This window comes from Danio rerio, chromosome 8, assembly GCF_052040795.2.
Source record: "Danio rerio strain M-AB ecotype USA chromosome 8, GRCz13ab, whole genome shotgun sequence".
NCBI classification, from domain to species: Eukaryota; Metazoa; Chordata; class Actinopteri; order Cypriniformes; family Danionidae; genus Danio; species Danio rerio.
This window is the reverse complement of record NC_141028.1, coordinates 2,247,501-2,262,945: the sequence shown is the minus strand read 5'-3', so window position 1 is coordinate 2,262,945 and position 15,445 is coordinate 2,247,501. Positions and strand designations below refer to the sequence as shown.

The following is a 15,445-nucleotide window of genomic DNA, read 5'->3' as shown; positions in this document are numbered from 1 at the left end:
AGCAGGGGAGATCTCCAGATCTACATGAGCTCAAACTCCCCTCTCGCCTTGCAAACGGAAGGGAGCCCTGGGCTCGAGGATCTTACGAGCTCAGGGCTCTCTCCGGGACAGCATGCCAAACAAGCTTTATAAACGATCATCAGCTAAGTGTGAACTCTTGAATAATGTTTTCTGAAACTGACCCCTTTAGGCTTTGATCCTAATTGTGTTGTTTCATTATTATTATCATCCAAATTCATGCTTGTTAGTTAATGCACAATAACTTAAACGAACAACGAACAAGTGTATTTTCATTAACTAACATGAACAAATACCATAATGAATGTATTGTTCATTGTTCGTTCATACTAATAAATGCATTAAATAACATTATCTGTTTTTCTGCCTCAGGTCAGGTTATCCTGCTAATGAAGCGCTTCCCATGGTTTAACCTTTGTGCGGCGTTTCTGTGAACCTGCCAAAGTTAAAAATGTAGCTTTGTTTACACAATGCATCTAATTTTACAATAATTTATTTGCTTTATTTTTGTTGTCTGATGTTGTACTTATCATGCTTCCATTTTACCAGATGTAAATGCATGTCTAGAGTGTGTGTATGAAGATTCAGCTCAAAATAGCACAGTAAGTATATTTATAAAGTAATTTCAAGAGGATCAAGTGCTTTTGATTGCTTGCAGCTGGCCCCGCATTCAATTTATGATTCACCAATCAGACGATTCCTAAGCCACTATAAATACACTAAGTTCCATATCACAGCCATCTTCATTTTGAAGAATCCCCCCTTCCACCCTGACTCCTCCTTTCCATGAGGGGTGGCATGGTGGCCCAGTGGTTAGCACTGTTGCCTCACAGCAGAAACGTCACTGGTTCTAGTCCTTACCAAGCCAGCTGACGTTTCTGTACGGAGTTTACATGTTCTCCTCGTGCTCACGTGGGTTTCCCCCGGGTTCCCCGGTTTCCTCCCACCATCCAAAAACATGCAGCTTAAGTTGATTGACTAATCCAAATCTGCACTATAGACATGCTCCTAGTCAGTAGTTATCTCTTAAGAGCAATCACTATCTGTCCATTAGCTACTACAGCAGGGGAGATCTCCACATCTACCACAGCTCAAACTCCCCTCTCGCCTTGCAAACGGAAGGGAGCCCTGGGCTCGAGGATCTTATGAGCTCAGGGCTCTCTCCCGGGAAAGCACGCCAAACAAGCTTTATAATCAATCATCAGCTGAGTGTGAACTCTTGAATAATGCTTTCTGAAACTGACCCTTTTAGGCTTTGATCCTAATTGTGGTGTTTCATTATTATTATCATCCAAATTCATGCTTGTTAGTTAATGCACAATGACTTAACATAAACCAACAATGAACAAGTGTATTTTCATTAACTAACATGAGCAAATACTATAATTAATGCATTGTTCATAGTAATAAATGCATTAACTTACATAATCTAGCACAAACTTAATGTAAAGTGTTACCAATGTTTCTGAAAAGCAAGACTTTTTTATTTTAAGGCGTCTTCACAGGTTTGCATGTGCACTATTAACCTCTCATACACACATTTTGTTTCTCTGTAAATTCCCAGCGCTCAGACGAACGGCCCGCAGACTCACGCTTTCATTGGACAAACACCAGCTGGCTTGTTTTTATGTCTTTCTCTTAATTAACGCTCTGTGCTTTCCAGACCTTTGAGAGGTTTGAAGCGGCGGCGTCTGAACTTAAAAAAGCTTTTTGACTTCTGTACGTCTGACTGTTTTCAGGCCCTGGAGATGCGCAGGAGAAACAGCGGCGTTTACGCATCAAGAAACCAGCACAAAAAGCCATCAGTACAAAGTATGATGAATGCAAATGTATTCGGTGACATTTGGCGTCGTGTGTTTTTCTGCCTCAGGTCAGTTTATCCTGCTAATGAAGCGCTTCCTATGGTTTAACCTTTGTGCGAGGTTTCTGTGAACCTGCCACCGCTGCGACTTTCAGCATCACTGCAAAACATGCTTGTTTTTAGTGCATTCATTCATTCATTTTCCTTCGGCTTAGTCTCTATTTCAGAGGTCGCCACAGCGGAATAAACCCCCATTAGAAACTTAAAAGTAGAGTTGGGATTGTTTGGATTGATTGTTATTTATTTCGATACCGGGGCGAAATCGATAGTTTTAAAACCAACTCAGGCTCATTCTGAAAACGTAGCCTTGCGGACGTTTCTGGAGACCACGATTTACGTGGCCGGAGGTATGTATGGCCGCATTTTGTTTTTTTTTTCGAGCGAACGCTACGGGGCTTTGTGACGCTGCTCCTCTTTTCTTCCTTGTGCTCGCCGGCTGACGGCTCGCCTCCCGCCGCAACCAGTTTGTTTGCTTAGCTCGTGGCGTTACGTCAGCGGAGCGGAGGCCCGGAGGAGGAGGAGCCGGCGGCAGCGACAACTGTGTTCGAGTCCGGGGAAGAGCGGTTCCAGAAGTTGGGTAAGATGAAAAACAGAATCCAAAAAATAAAAGCGAACGAGTTCGCGACGGGGCGAGAACGCGATGAGATCCGAAAACGCGGTTAAAATCGGACGAGGGCTTTTGCTTTTCTTTTCCTGACGACTTTTGCAAATCGTCGCTTGGGTTTAGGGAAGGAGGAAGGTGGCTGGGTCGCCCACCCAGTCGATCGTTCAGTCATTCAGTCAGTCGGAAGGTCGCTCGACAGCAGCCTTAGGCAGCTTTTCATGCAAGAAGCTCCCGAGAGGCGTTTGAGACGCGAAAAAAAAACGCGCACAGTGGCCTCTTGCGGATTCGCGAAAACAAAAACTGCACAATTACGTACCTCCCGGAACGTCCACTGGGCTACGTTTTCAGAATGAGCCTGGGTTGAATAGTTATATTATTATTATAATATAGTGTTGGGGAGGGTTGCTGATTTAGTTGGCGTTTCTGTGTGGAGTTTGCATGTTCTCCCTGTGTTCGCATGTGTTTCCCCCACAGTCCAAACACATGCGGTACAGGTGAATTGAGTAGGCTAAATTGTTCATAGTGTATGAGTGTGTGTGGTGGTTTCCTAGAGATGGGTTGCGGCTGGAAGGACATCTCAAATGTCTCTCGCAAGTGTCGTTCGTGCCAGCGCTGTTCTCGCAGAAACCCGCCAGAGGCCACTGTCGAACGACCGTCTGTCTGTCTGTCTGAATGACAGAATGATTTCAGACGGAATGTGACAGAATGTGCAACCGTCCAATCGATTGCCCCACCCTCCTCCTTCCCTAAACCCAACAAACGATTTACAAAAGCCGTCCAGAAACTGAAAAATCCTCGTCTGATTTTTACCACGTTTTCGGATTTTTTACCACATTCTCACCCTGTTATAAACTTGTTCACTTTATTTTTTGGATTTTGTTTTTGTTTTCTTACCTGATTTCTGGAACTGCTGTTCCCAGGTCGAACCTGGTCATCGTCGTGGTCAGCTCCTCTCTGCGTCTCGAGTCCGCCGATGTTACACAACGAGCTAACCGAACAAACTGGTTGTGGTGGGAAAGCCCTTCACACGGAGGTAAACGGTCGGCCGGCAAGCACTAAAGGGAACGGCGTCACCCCCCCACCCCCATAGCGTTCACTTAAAAAATTAAATGCAGCAAAAATTAACTCCGGCTACACAATTCCAGGTCTCCAGAAACATCCACGGGACTACTTTTTCAGAATGAGCCTGGGTTGTAACTATTAAACCCTTTTCTCTCTTCTTCACATCCTTCAGCATTAAACAGCATTATTTTTCTCACCCGGCTGTTAGATATTTGCTCTTGTTTTAAGCAAAAACTCTTTTTTTCCACCACTCAAGCGAATGCATGTTGATTTAGGAATGTTGAGATATTATTTAGCATGAAGACGCTCCACATTCTGCTGTTCATTCATCACGTCTGCGCAGCGGCTTCAGAAAGGGAAATGTGCTGTTTATGTTGGCGGTCTGGGAGTAAATCCCAGCGCGGTGAGGTCACGGAGGAACCGTCAGCATGGATTAGCCCAAACCACCGTCAGTCTGTCTTTCTGTGCGCAATCTAAAGGTGCGTTCAGTAATTGAGGATAAAGGCTGTTTTTCAGGTGCCCACAGCTCAAATACAGCCATTACAGCTCTGATTTCTTCTGGATCGAATTATGTCAACGCGACGCTCTTTCAGACGCCATGAGGAAGACATCATGCTAGAGAAATCCCTGATTCACTCATTCAGGACTCTCCAAAACACATGTGGGGGGAAAAAAGAGTTTTTACCTTGTTTCTAGTTCAAATATCTACTCTACCTGACAAAAGTCTTGTCATCGATCCCAGTTGTGAGAGCAACAAATAATATCTTGACTTCTAGTTGATCTGCATCCCAATCATCACCAATACTGCAGAAGACCTACTGGAACCCACATGGACCAAGATTCTCACAGAAATCAGTCCAGTTTGGTGAAGGAGAAATCATGGTTTGGGGTTCATTCAGTATGGGGGCGTGCGAGAGATCTGCAGAGTGGATGATCAACATCAACAGCCTGAGGTATCAAGACATCTGTGCTGCCCATTACATTACAAACCACAGGAGAGGGACATTTCTCCAGCAGGATAGCGCTCCTTCTCATACTTCAGCCTCCACATCAAAGCTCCTGAAAGCAAAGAAGGTCAAGGTGTTCCAGGATTGGCCAGTCCAGTCACCAGAGATGAACATTATTGAGCATGTCTAGGGTAAGATGAAGGAGGCGTTGAAGATGAACACAAAGAGTCTTGATGAACTCTGGGAGTCCTGCTGAAGGCTTTCTTTGCCGTTCCAGATGACTTTATTAATCAGTGATTTGAGTCAGAGATGTATGGATGCAGTCCTCCAAGCTCATGATGGAGTCAGACACAATATTCATTCTGTCTCCACTGCAGCAGGACTTTATACTCTATACTGGACATTATTTCTGTTCAGTGATGAGACTTTAGTCTAAGCAGAGTCAGACCTTACTGTCCTAATCAAATCATTAATAATTAAGGCATGATCAGATTTTATTGTGCTCAAATAAGCGTCATCTGGCCTTTTCCTTTCTTATGAGCCACTTCTGATACCAAATCATCGACTATAAATCCAGTTATTACCTGCTGTTCCCAAAACTTGGATAGCTGACGAGACTTTTGTCAGGTAGTGTCAAGATTTTTAAATCTAGAAGCATTTTCTAGGCAAGAAAAATATTGTTTTGTTTTCGGGAACAATCTTTTTGGTTTGAAATAGGTTTATTTTACTTACCTCATTGGAAGATTAATTAGCTTTTTAAGGAAAAACTTGCTTAATTTTAACACATTATTTCTGAAAACAAAATACAATATTTATTTGCTTACTAGTGGATTTGTCATCTGAAACTTGCCACAAAATGTATCCCAAGTAACGTATTTCATATTAGCAAAGATGACTTTCATCAGTTTCACTATTTTAATCTTTATATATTAAATATGCAAAGTTGACTATCTTCATTGTCACCATATGTATTAGAAAACTATTTAGTTCTTTCTATATTAAACTTATAACTCAGTACACTACCTGCAATTGTTTTTTCTTTTTCAGAAACGTCTTTAAATAATGTATAAAAAAATGTTTCTACCAATTTTTTATATATTTTTATTTTATTCTTTTAAATCAATCATGTTTGCAGATTTACCATGGTGAAAATATGGTAAAGCATGGTAAAAAAAAGCATTGTAAAAATGCGGTCGGCCATGCGCAAACACATCTGAGCAGTAGGCAGTGTGTTGTGTGTGTGAACTGGAGACAGAAATAACAGCATTGCAGTGTCAATATCTGCTAAAATGCATACAATGTCCTCTAATGATTGGTCATCTGAAACCTACAACAAAATGTGTCCTGAGTAACGTATTTCAGATTCAAACAATCAACACAGCGCCCTCTAGTGGATTTGTCATCTGAAAAGTACAACAAAATGTGTTCTAACGAACACGTTTCAGATTAAAAAAATCAACACAGCGCCCTTTAGTCGATTTTTCATCTGAAAAGTACAACAAAATATATCCTAAATAACATATTCCAGATTCAAACAATCAACACAGCGCCCTCTAGTGGATTCGACGACATCTGAAAAGTACAACAAAATGTATCCTAAATAACATATTCCAGATTCAAACAATCAACACAGCGCCCTCTAGTGGATTCGACATCTGAAAAGTACAACAAAATGTATCCTAAATAACATATTCCAGATTCAAACAATCAACACAGCGCCCTCTAGTGGATTCGACATCTGAAAAGTACAACAAAATGTATCCTAAAAAACATATTCCAGATTCAAACAATCAACACAGCGCCCTCTAGTGGATTCGACATCTGAAAAGTACAACAAAATGTACTCACAGTAACTAATTTCAGATTTTAACAATGCACACAGCGCCCTCTAGTGGATTTGACATCTGAATTGTACAACAATGCATTTGTTTTTTAAGAAAATGTATTACTTTTTGAAAATAAAAATGTTGGCAGATTTTACCATGGTAGAAACATGATAAAGCACAAGAAAAACACTTTTATGTATTAATAAATGAATTTAAATTCATCGTCTTTTCAATTTAGTCCCTTTATTAAACCAGGGTCCCCAAAGCGGAATGAACCGCCAACACATCCAGCATGTTTTTTTTTTTTTTTATGTAGCGGATACCCTTTCAGCTGCAACCCATCTCTGGGAAACATCCACACACATTCATTCACTTCGGACAATTTAGCCTACCCAATTCACCTGTACCGCATGTCTTTGGACAGTGAGGGGAAACCGAAGCACCCGAAGGAAACCCACACGAACACAGGGAGAACATGCAAACTCCACGCAGAAATGCCAAAGGGCCCAGACGAGGCTCGAACCAGCGACCTTCTTGCTGTGAGGTGACAGCACTGCCTACTGCGCCATTGCGTCGCCATGTTTTAAATAAATAATCTAAAATGCTGAAATCCTACACGGTATATTTTACCAGGAAAACCTCACAAGCAGAACAAGCGACAAGCGGTCGGTCATATGAGAACACATCTGAGCGTTCGGTACTTGAACATGAGTGTGTGTGAACTGCAGACAGCAATAACAGCGTCAATATCTGCCTTTCTAAAACACGTTTGATCAGACGCCGGCGTTTCTAGAGGACGTTTGTCCAGCGTCTCGGTGCACAATCCATTATCATCAGGCGCAACAGCCCAAACCAAACCATCTGTTTTTGCCATCTGTAGTCTATTTGTTAATTATTCCTGGGCCAACACTGTGTCTTTCTTCCTCTCCCTCGCTCGCTCACATACCTCACATTTTTCCCTCTTTCTTTTCTTCCCTGCTCTCCGGTTAGGACAAGCCGTGTGGTCGGATCATCGGGAGCTTTCAACATCTTAATAAAGATGAAGATCGCATCATGTCTGGAGTTATTAATCAAGTCTTTTCGGAGCATTAAAGCTCATAACCTACCGCTCTTATCTGATCAGATGATTAGGATCTGATTAATCAAACTGGAGATCATTAAAAGCTGCGGCATGGAGAGGAAAAACGCTACAGAAACACATCTGTGCAATCACATCACCTCCGTTTGTCAGCACTAACTACTAAAGCTTGATTAGTTCTGTTTGCATACGCTAAGTAATCTTTGCTAATGCAGGTTTAATTGTGATTTTCTTTCGTGTTCTGCTTTAATTATGCATCATAAATCAAATTAGAGAACAACTGCATTTCTGAATCTGCATTCATTTGCTTGATTATGGTTTTAAAATATCTGTGATTGACCAATTCAGGCTAGACTGAAAGAAAAATGTTTTCTGGTTAGTATTTTTACTTTATTTTCTGTTTAAAATATATGGCATGTTAGGTCATGTTCTAGTGTAATTATCATATGATACTTACAACGAAATATATGCTAAGTAATGTATTTCAGTTTCGAACAATGCGCACAGCGCCCTCTAGTGGATTTATCATATAAATTGTACAACAAAATGTATCCTTAATAACTCATTTCAGATTCAAACAATGCACACAGCACCCTCTAGTGGATTTGTCATTTAAAAAGTACAACAAATTGTATCTAAAGCAACTCATTTCAGATTCAAACAATGAACACATCGCCCTCTAGTGAAATTGTCATCAGAAACGTACAGTAAAATGTATCCTAAGTAACATTTTCACATTTAAACAATGCACACACTGCCATTTAGTTGATATGTCATCTGAAACATACAACAAAATAAATCTTAAGTAATGAAATTCAGATTTTGACAATGCGCACAGCGCCCTCTAGTGGATTTGTCATATAAATTGTACAACAAAATGTATCCTTAATAACTCATTTCAGATTCAAACTATGCACACAGCGCCCTCTAGCGGATTTGTCATCTAAAACGTACAACAAAATGTATCCTAATTAATGTATTTCACATTTTCACAATGCGCACATTGCCCTCTAGTGGATTTGTCATATAAAATGTACAACAAAATGTATCTAAAACTGATTTCAGATTTAAACAATGCACACAGCGCCCTCTAGTGAATTTGTCATCAGAAACGTACAGCAAAATGTATCTTAAGTAACGTATTTCACATTTGAACAATGCACACACTGCCAACTAGTTGATTTGTCATCTGAAACATACAACAAAATGTATCCTAATTAATGTATTTCACATTTTCACAATGTGCACAGTGCCCTCTAGTGGATTTGTCATATAAAATGTACAACAAAATGTATCTAAAACTGATTTCAGATTTAAACAATGCACACAGCGCCCTCAAGTGAATTTGTCATCAGAAACGTACAGCAAAATGTATCTTAAGTAACGAATTTCACATTCGAACAATGCACACACTGCAATCTAGTTGGTTTGTCATCTAAAACGTACAACAAAATGTATCCTAACTAATGTATTTCAGATTTTACTATGCGTCAAATCTAGTAGATTTGTAATGTGTGTATTTATATAGCGCATTTATCATGTAGGGCCATACATCCAAAGTGCTTCACAATCATGAGGGGGGTCTCTCCACTCCACCACCGGTGTGCAGCTCCACTTGGATGATGCGACAGCAGCCACAGGACAACGACACCAGTGCGCTCACCACACACATTGGAGGAGTGGAGAGATAGTGATAGAGCCATTTCAGTGGATGGGGATGATTGGAAGGCCATGATGGGTAAGGGCCTATGGATGGAATTTGTCCAGGACACTGAGAAGAACCATGGGATTTTAATAACCACAGAGAGTGGGAACCTCGGTTTAACGTCTCATCCGAAAGACGGCACCCACTGGCTGTATAGAGTCCCCTTCACCATACTGGGGCATTAGGACCCACACAGACCACAGGTTGAGCGCCCCCTGCTGGCCTCACTAACACTACTTCCATCAGCAACCTAGCTTTTCCCATGTGGTCTCCCATCCAGGTGCTGACCAGGCTCAGCCCTGCTTAGCTTCAGTGAGTAACTGGTCTTGGGCTGCAGGGTGATAAGGCTGTGGCTTCATGTTCTTTATTGTATTTACTAACATGAACAAACAAAGAACAATACGTATTGTTAGGGATGTCTAGATCCGATCACAGCATGGGAAATCGGGCCTGATTATGTTGTTTCAGACTCGATCAGAATTGGACGTTACCTCCCAATCAGAACTCAAATGTACATGTATATATATTATAGGTGGGCATAGATTAATTTTTTTTAAATCTAGATTAATCTCACTGTAATCTTGGAATTATTCTACATTTATCTAGATTAAAATGGTTCATTTGAACTCTGCCGAAGGCATTCAGAATATGTGTGCTACCCAAATAATTACTAAAAGTAAGACTTTGAGAACGGGTTTTTCAAGCCAGGTGGCGCATTAGACCAGGGGCTCATCTCCTTGTGTCTAGACCTCATGTCTGCGGTCTAGAGCTATTATAAAGTTGACGACGACAACATTTCCATAGCAAACTGTAAGATTTGTAAACTTGGGATTGCAAGAGGTGGAAAGGAAAAGAATTTAACATAACAAAGCTAAAAAAGGCACCTAAAAATCAAACACCCAACACAATACAGGCAACCCAACCAAAGACAAGTTCAATTCAATTCAATTCAGCTTTATTTGTATAGCGCTTTTACAATGTAGATTGTGTCAAAGCAGCTTCACATAAATGGTCATAGTAACTGGAACAGTGTGGTTCAGTAACTGGAACAGTGTGGTTCAGGTTTTGGTGTTTAAGTTCAGTTCAGTTCAGTTTAGCTCAGTTCAGTGTGATTTAATCATTACTGAGAGTTCAAACACTGAAGAGCCAATTCATCGATGCGTAGCTCTACCAATCCTGAACCATGCGAGGCAGTGGCGACAGCGGGGAGGGAAAAAAAACTTCACCTGATGGGAGTGAAGAAAAAAAACCTTGAGAGAACCAGACTCAGTTGGGCACGGCCATTTTAATTTCTCCGCTGGCCAAAAGTCTTGTGCAGAACTTCATTCGCCGTGGTTTAGGCTGGAAGATGGCCTCAGTGAAGACTCGTCTGTCCCTGGAGCATCGCTGGAATCAGACTCATGATCTCCACTCCCCACGACCATCAGCGCAGCAGCAGCTCAGGATATGGCCTGGTCCCGGATATGGAATCCTTGGGATCATCACGTCGCTGGTCTTGGATCCAATCAGTGACTCCGCCTAATCTGAGGACCTCGGGATGAGTATCCCCAGGTGAAAATAGAGAATAAAGAAAATAATTAGCGTAGCTGCTGTTCATAGTGTATATAAGCAAGATGCAGAAGCCAGTGTGGAACCCGCTAGTCTGCTCTTGCTGCTGGAGAGTTTGAAAAGAAGAGAAAAAATGCCATGTAAAGAACCCTGGATTTGTAATGCTTATAGAGCATGTACAACCTTGATTTGAATTTTTGAATTAAACGTATATATTTGCTAGTGTAAAACAGAACAGAAACACGTTTTGCAATGTTTGTGGATTAAACTGGTAGCATTTATATAACACCTTAAACACACACACACAATCTGACTTAAATGACTGTTATATAAGTTAATTTATTTTTTTCAAATGTGGTTTTAATTCATAATGAGATTACACACAGCTTACCACTGAAACTCATACAAACATCTCTTGTTTTCATGTACTTTGCCCCTTCTTTCACGTCAACAAGCATTAAAATAATTCACAAGATTATTTGTCATTGATTTAAGCACACCAGTTTCATCTTGTCTCACACACACAATCACACGATCTAACACTGATTCAGACTGTGTCATCATCAGTATCCGTCACAGATGATGAGTGTAAAGCGCCCATCTATTCTGAAGAGTCTCTCAGCGCTGATGCCACTTTGACTGAGTCTGGATTATAGAGGTCTGATGTTTATTTCACAACACTGAGAGGAAAGAGGCTTATTAATGAAGCAAGTGTTCACATGTGTTAATAAACACGCTAAACAAACAGATTAACCTCTGAACTTACCACACTAGCCACCATTCACTGAATCAGCTGATGGAGAAAAGAAAAGGATAGTTTAACACTGATGGTCTGTATTGGGGGAAACTTGTTGTAGAAGAACAGATGAACAACAACTAAACAAACATTTGGAAAAACACTAAAATTACCTGGAAATCACAATATTCTTATCACTCAAAACAGCCTAGCAACCTCATGGCAACGCTGGAAGCATTCTAAACACAAAGAACAACACCCTAGCAACAATATAACGTTGGAAACCCGGCTGAAAACAATGTAACAATATTCTAAACATTGCAAAAAGCCTAACAACCTCATAGCAACACTCTGAACACTCACAACAACCTAGCAACCATATGACACAGAAAACACTAAATCCTCCTTACAATCATATAACAATATTCTAAAAACTCAAAACAGCCTAGCAACTCCATGGCAACACTAGAAACATTCTAAAGACAAAGAACAACACCCTAGCAACAATAAAACATTTAAAACCCTAAAACAGGCTGGAAACAATGTAGCAATATTATAAACATCACAAAGAGCCAAACAGCCCCATAGCAACACTCAGAACACTCACAACAACCTAGCAACCATATGACACAGAAAACACTAAATCATCCTAGCAACCTTATAACAACATTCTAAAAACTCAAAACAGCCTAGCAACCCCAGGGCAATATTCAAAAACACCAAAACAACATAGCAACAATATGACAATGAAAACACTAAATCATCCTAGCAACCATATAACAACATTCTAAAAATTGAAAACAGCCTAGCAACTCCATGGCAACACTCAAAAATCCACTAAATCATCCTAGCAGCCATGTAACAACATGCAAAACACTAAAACTGCTTCTTAACCATATGACGTTATTATTCTAAACACTTACAAAAGCCTAACAACCCCATAGCAAAATTCAAAACCCTCAGAACAACCTAGCAACCATACAGTATGACACATAAAAAACAAAATCATCCTAGCAACCATATAACACCGAAGACATTAAATCATCCAAGCAACAATATAACAGCATTCTAAACACTTGAAACAGCCTAGCAACTCCATGGCGACACTGGAAATATTCTAAACACAAAGAACAACACCCTAGCAACAATATGATTTTATAAACCTTAAAACAGGCTGGAAACAATGTAACAATATTCTCAACATCCCAAAAAGCCTAACAACCTCATAGCAATACTCTGAACACTCACAACAACCTAGCAACCATATGACACAGAAACACTAAATCATCCTAGCAACCATGTAACAACATTCTAAACACTTAAATCTGCCTATAGCAACCCCATGGCAACACTGGAAACATTCTAAACAGAAAGAACAACACCCTAGCAACAATATAACATTTAAAACCCTAAAACAGGCTGGAAACAATGTGACAATATTATAAACATCTCAAAGAGCCAAACAACCCCATGGCAACACTCTGAACACTCACAACAACCTAGCAACCATATGACAGAAAACAGTAAATCATGCTAGCAACCATATAACAACATTCTAAAAACTCAAAACAGCCTAGCAACCCCATGGCAATATTCAAAAACACCAAAACAACTTAGCAACATGACACTAAAAACACTAAATCATCCTAGCAACCATGTAACTTTACTCTAAACACTTGAAACAGCCTAGCAACCCCATGGCAACACTCAAAATCCACTAAATCATCATAGTAACCATATAACAACAATCAAAACAGGAAAGCTGATTCTTAACCATATGACGTTATTATTCTAAACACTCACAAAAGCCTAACAACCCCATAGTAAAATTCAAAACACTCAGAACAACCTAGCAACCATACAGTATGACACATAAAACACAAAATCATCCTAGCAACCATATTAGACTAAAGACACTAAATCATCCAAGCAACAATATAACAGCATTCTAAACACTTGAAACAGCCTAGCAACACCATGGCAACACTAGAAACATTCTAAACACAAAGAACAACACCCTAGCAACAATATAACATTGAAAACCCTAAAACAGGCTGGAAACAATGTAACAATATTATAAACATCACAAAGAGCCAAACAAACCCCATAGCAACACTCTGAACACTCACAACAACCTAGCAACCAAATGACACAGAAAACACTAAATCATCCTAGCAACCATATAACACCATTCTAAAAACTCAAAACAGCCTAGCAACCCCATGGCAACAGTGGAAATATTCTAAATACAAAGAACAACACAATAGCAACAATATAACATTGAAAACCCTAAAACAGGCTGGAAACAATGTAATAATATTCTAAACATTCCAAAAAGCCTAACAACCTCATAGCAACGCTCTGAACACTCACCACAACCTAGCAACCACATAATACTGTAGACACTAAATCATCCTAGCAACCATATAACAACATTCTAAACCCCTAAATCTGCCTAGCAACCCCATGGCAACACTGCAAACGCTCTAAACATAAAAAAACAACACCCTAGCAACAATATAACATTGAAAGCCCTAAAACAGGCTGGAAACAATGTGACAATATTATTAACATCCCAAAGAGCCAAACAACCCCATAGCAACACTCTGAACACTCACAACAACCTAGCAACCATATGACAGAAAACACTAAATCATGCTAGCAACCATTTACCAACACTCTAAACACTTGAAACAGCCTAGCAACCCCATGGCAACACTCAAAATCCACTAAATCATCCTAGCAACCATATAACAACAATCAAAACAGGAAAACAGATTCTTAACCATATAACGTTATTATTCTAAACACTCACAAAAGCCTAACAACCCCATAGCAAAATTCAAAACACTCAGAACAACCTAGCAACCATACAGTATGACACAAAAAACACAAAATCATCCTAGCAACCATATTAGACTAAAGACACTAAATCATCCAAGCAACAATATAACAGCATTCTAAACACTTGAAACAGCCTAGCAACACCATGGCAACACTAGAAACATTCTTAACACAAAGAACAACACCCTAGCAACAATATAACATTAAAAACCCTAAAACAGGCTGGAAACAATGTAACAATATTCTAAACATCCCACAAAGCCTAACAACCTCATAGCAACACTCTGAACACTCACAACAACCTAGCAACCATATGACACAGAAAACACTAAATCATCCTAGCAACCATGTAACAACATTCTAAACACTTAAATCTGCCTAGCAACCCCATGGCAACACTGGAAACATTCTAAACACAAAGAACAACACCCTAGCAACAATATAACTTTGGAAACCCTAAAACACACTGGAAACATTGTAGCAATATTCTAAACATCACAAAGAGCCAAACAACCCCATAGCAACACTCTGAACACACAAAACAACCTAGCAACCATATGACAGAAAACACTAAATCATGCTAGCAACCATATATCAACATTGTAAAAGCTAAAAAGAGCCAAGCAACCACATGGCAATATGACACTGACATGAACTATTCCATGTGTATAATCCTAGTTGAATGTAGAGGCTCTGTGACTCTCGATTTACAGATTTGAAAAATGAAATAAACGAAGCCTTCAGGAAGTTACAAGCAAATCGAATAACGATAAAATCAAGATAATATTTTATATTAAAAGTCGGGATTGGAGCCACCTGGACGTCAGGGCCTGTCAGAGAGCAGTTTTATGAATTCCAATAATTATTTGTAGAGCCATGAACAACAAGGCAAGAAATATATGTGCGTTCCCTCGCTGCTGAAGTTTATTTAGCCCGCATTGATTTTGTGTCATACGCAGCGTAAACGTCCCGCGCTCTGAGATGAGTACTTACTACGGTAAAGCCTTTTCAAACACTGTACACCTGATTAAAAACTCAAACGGCTCCAACCCTTGATGTATTCTCATTTTCAATTGAAATAAAAGCATGACTGTAAATCGTCCGCATGACATTTAATATAGATTTTGGAGCAGAGAGGGTTCGCGGAGGTAAACTCTGGGGTGGAGATCATTTACAAACGCTGTTAAACACACTATATAGCTGTCTTTAGCAGAGC

The 15,445-nt window shown here is 39.9% G+C and overlaps 1 protein-coding gene and 1 long non-coding RNA gene across 2 annotated transcripts in view; both read right to left on the bottom strand.

Moving 5' to 3' along the window:
• The window catches only part of LOC147842497 (uncharacterized), a 118,057-nt gene that overhangs the window by 14,323 nt on the left and 88,289 nt on the right, over positions 1–15,445 (bottom strand). The window lies entirely within an intron of this gene.
• Positions 10,040–14,515, bottom strand: LOC147842498 (uncharacterized). Its single transcript, XR_015497521.1, has 2 exons — positions 11,559–14,515; positions 10,040–11,442 (listed from the first exon to the last, which is right to left on the bottom strand). It is a non-coding gene; the product is annotated as an uncharacterized LOC147842498 (long non-coding RNA).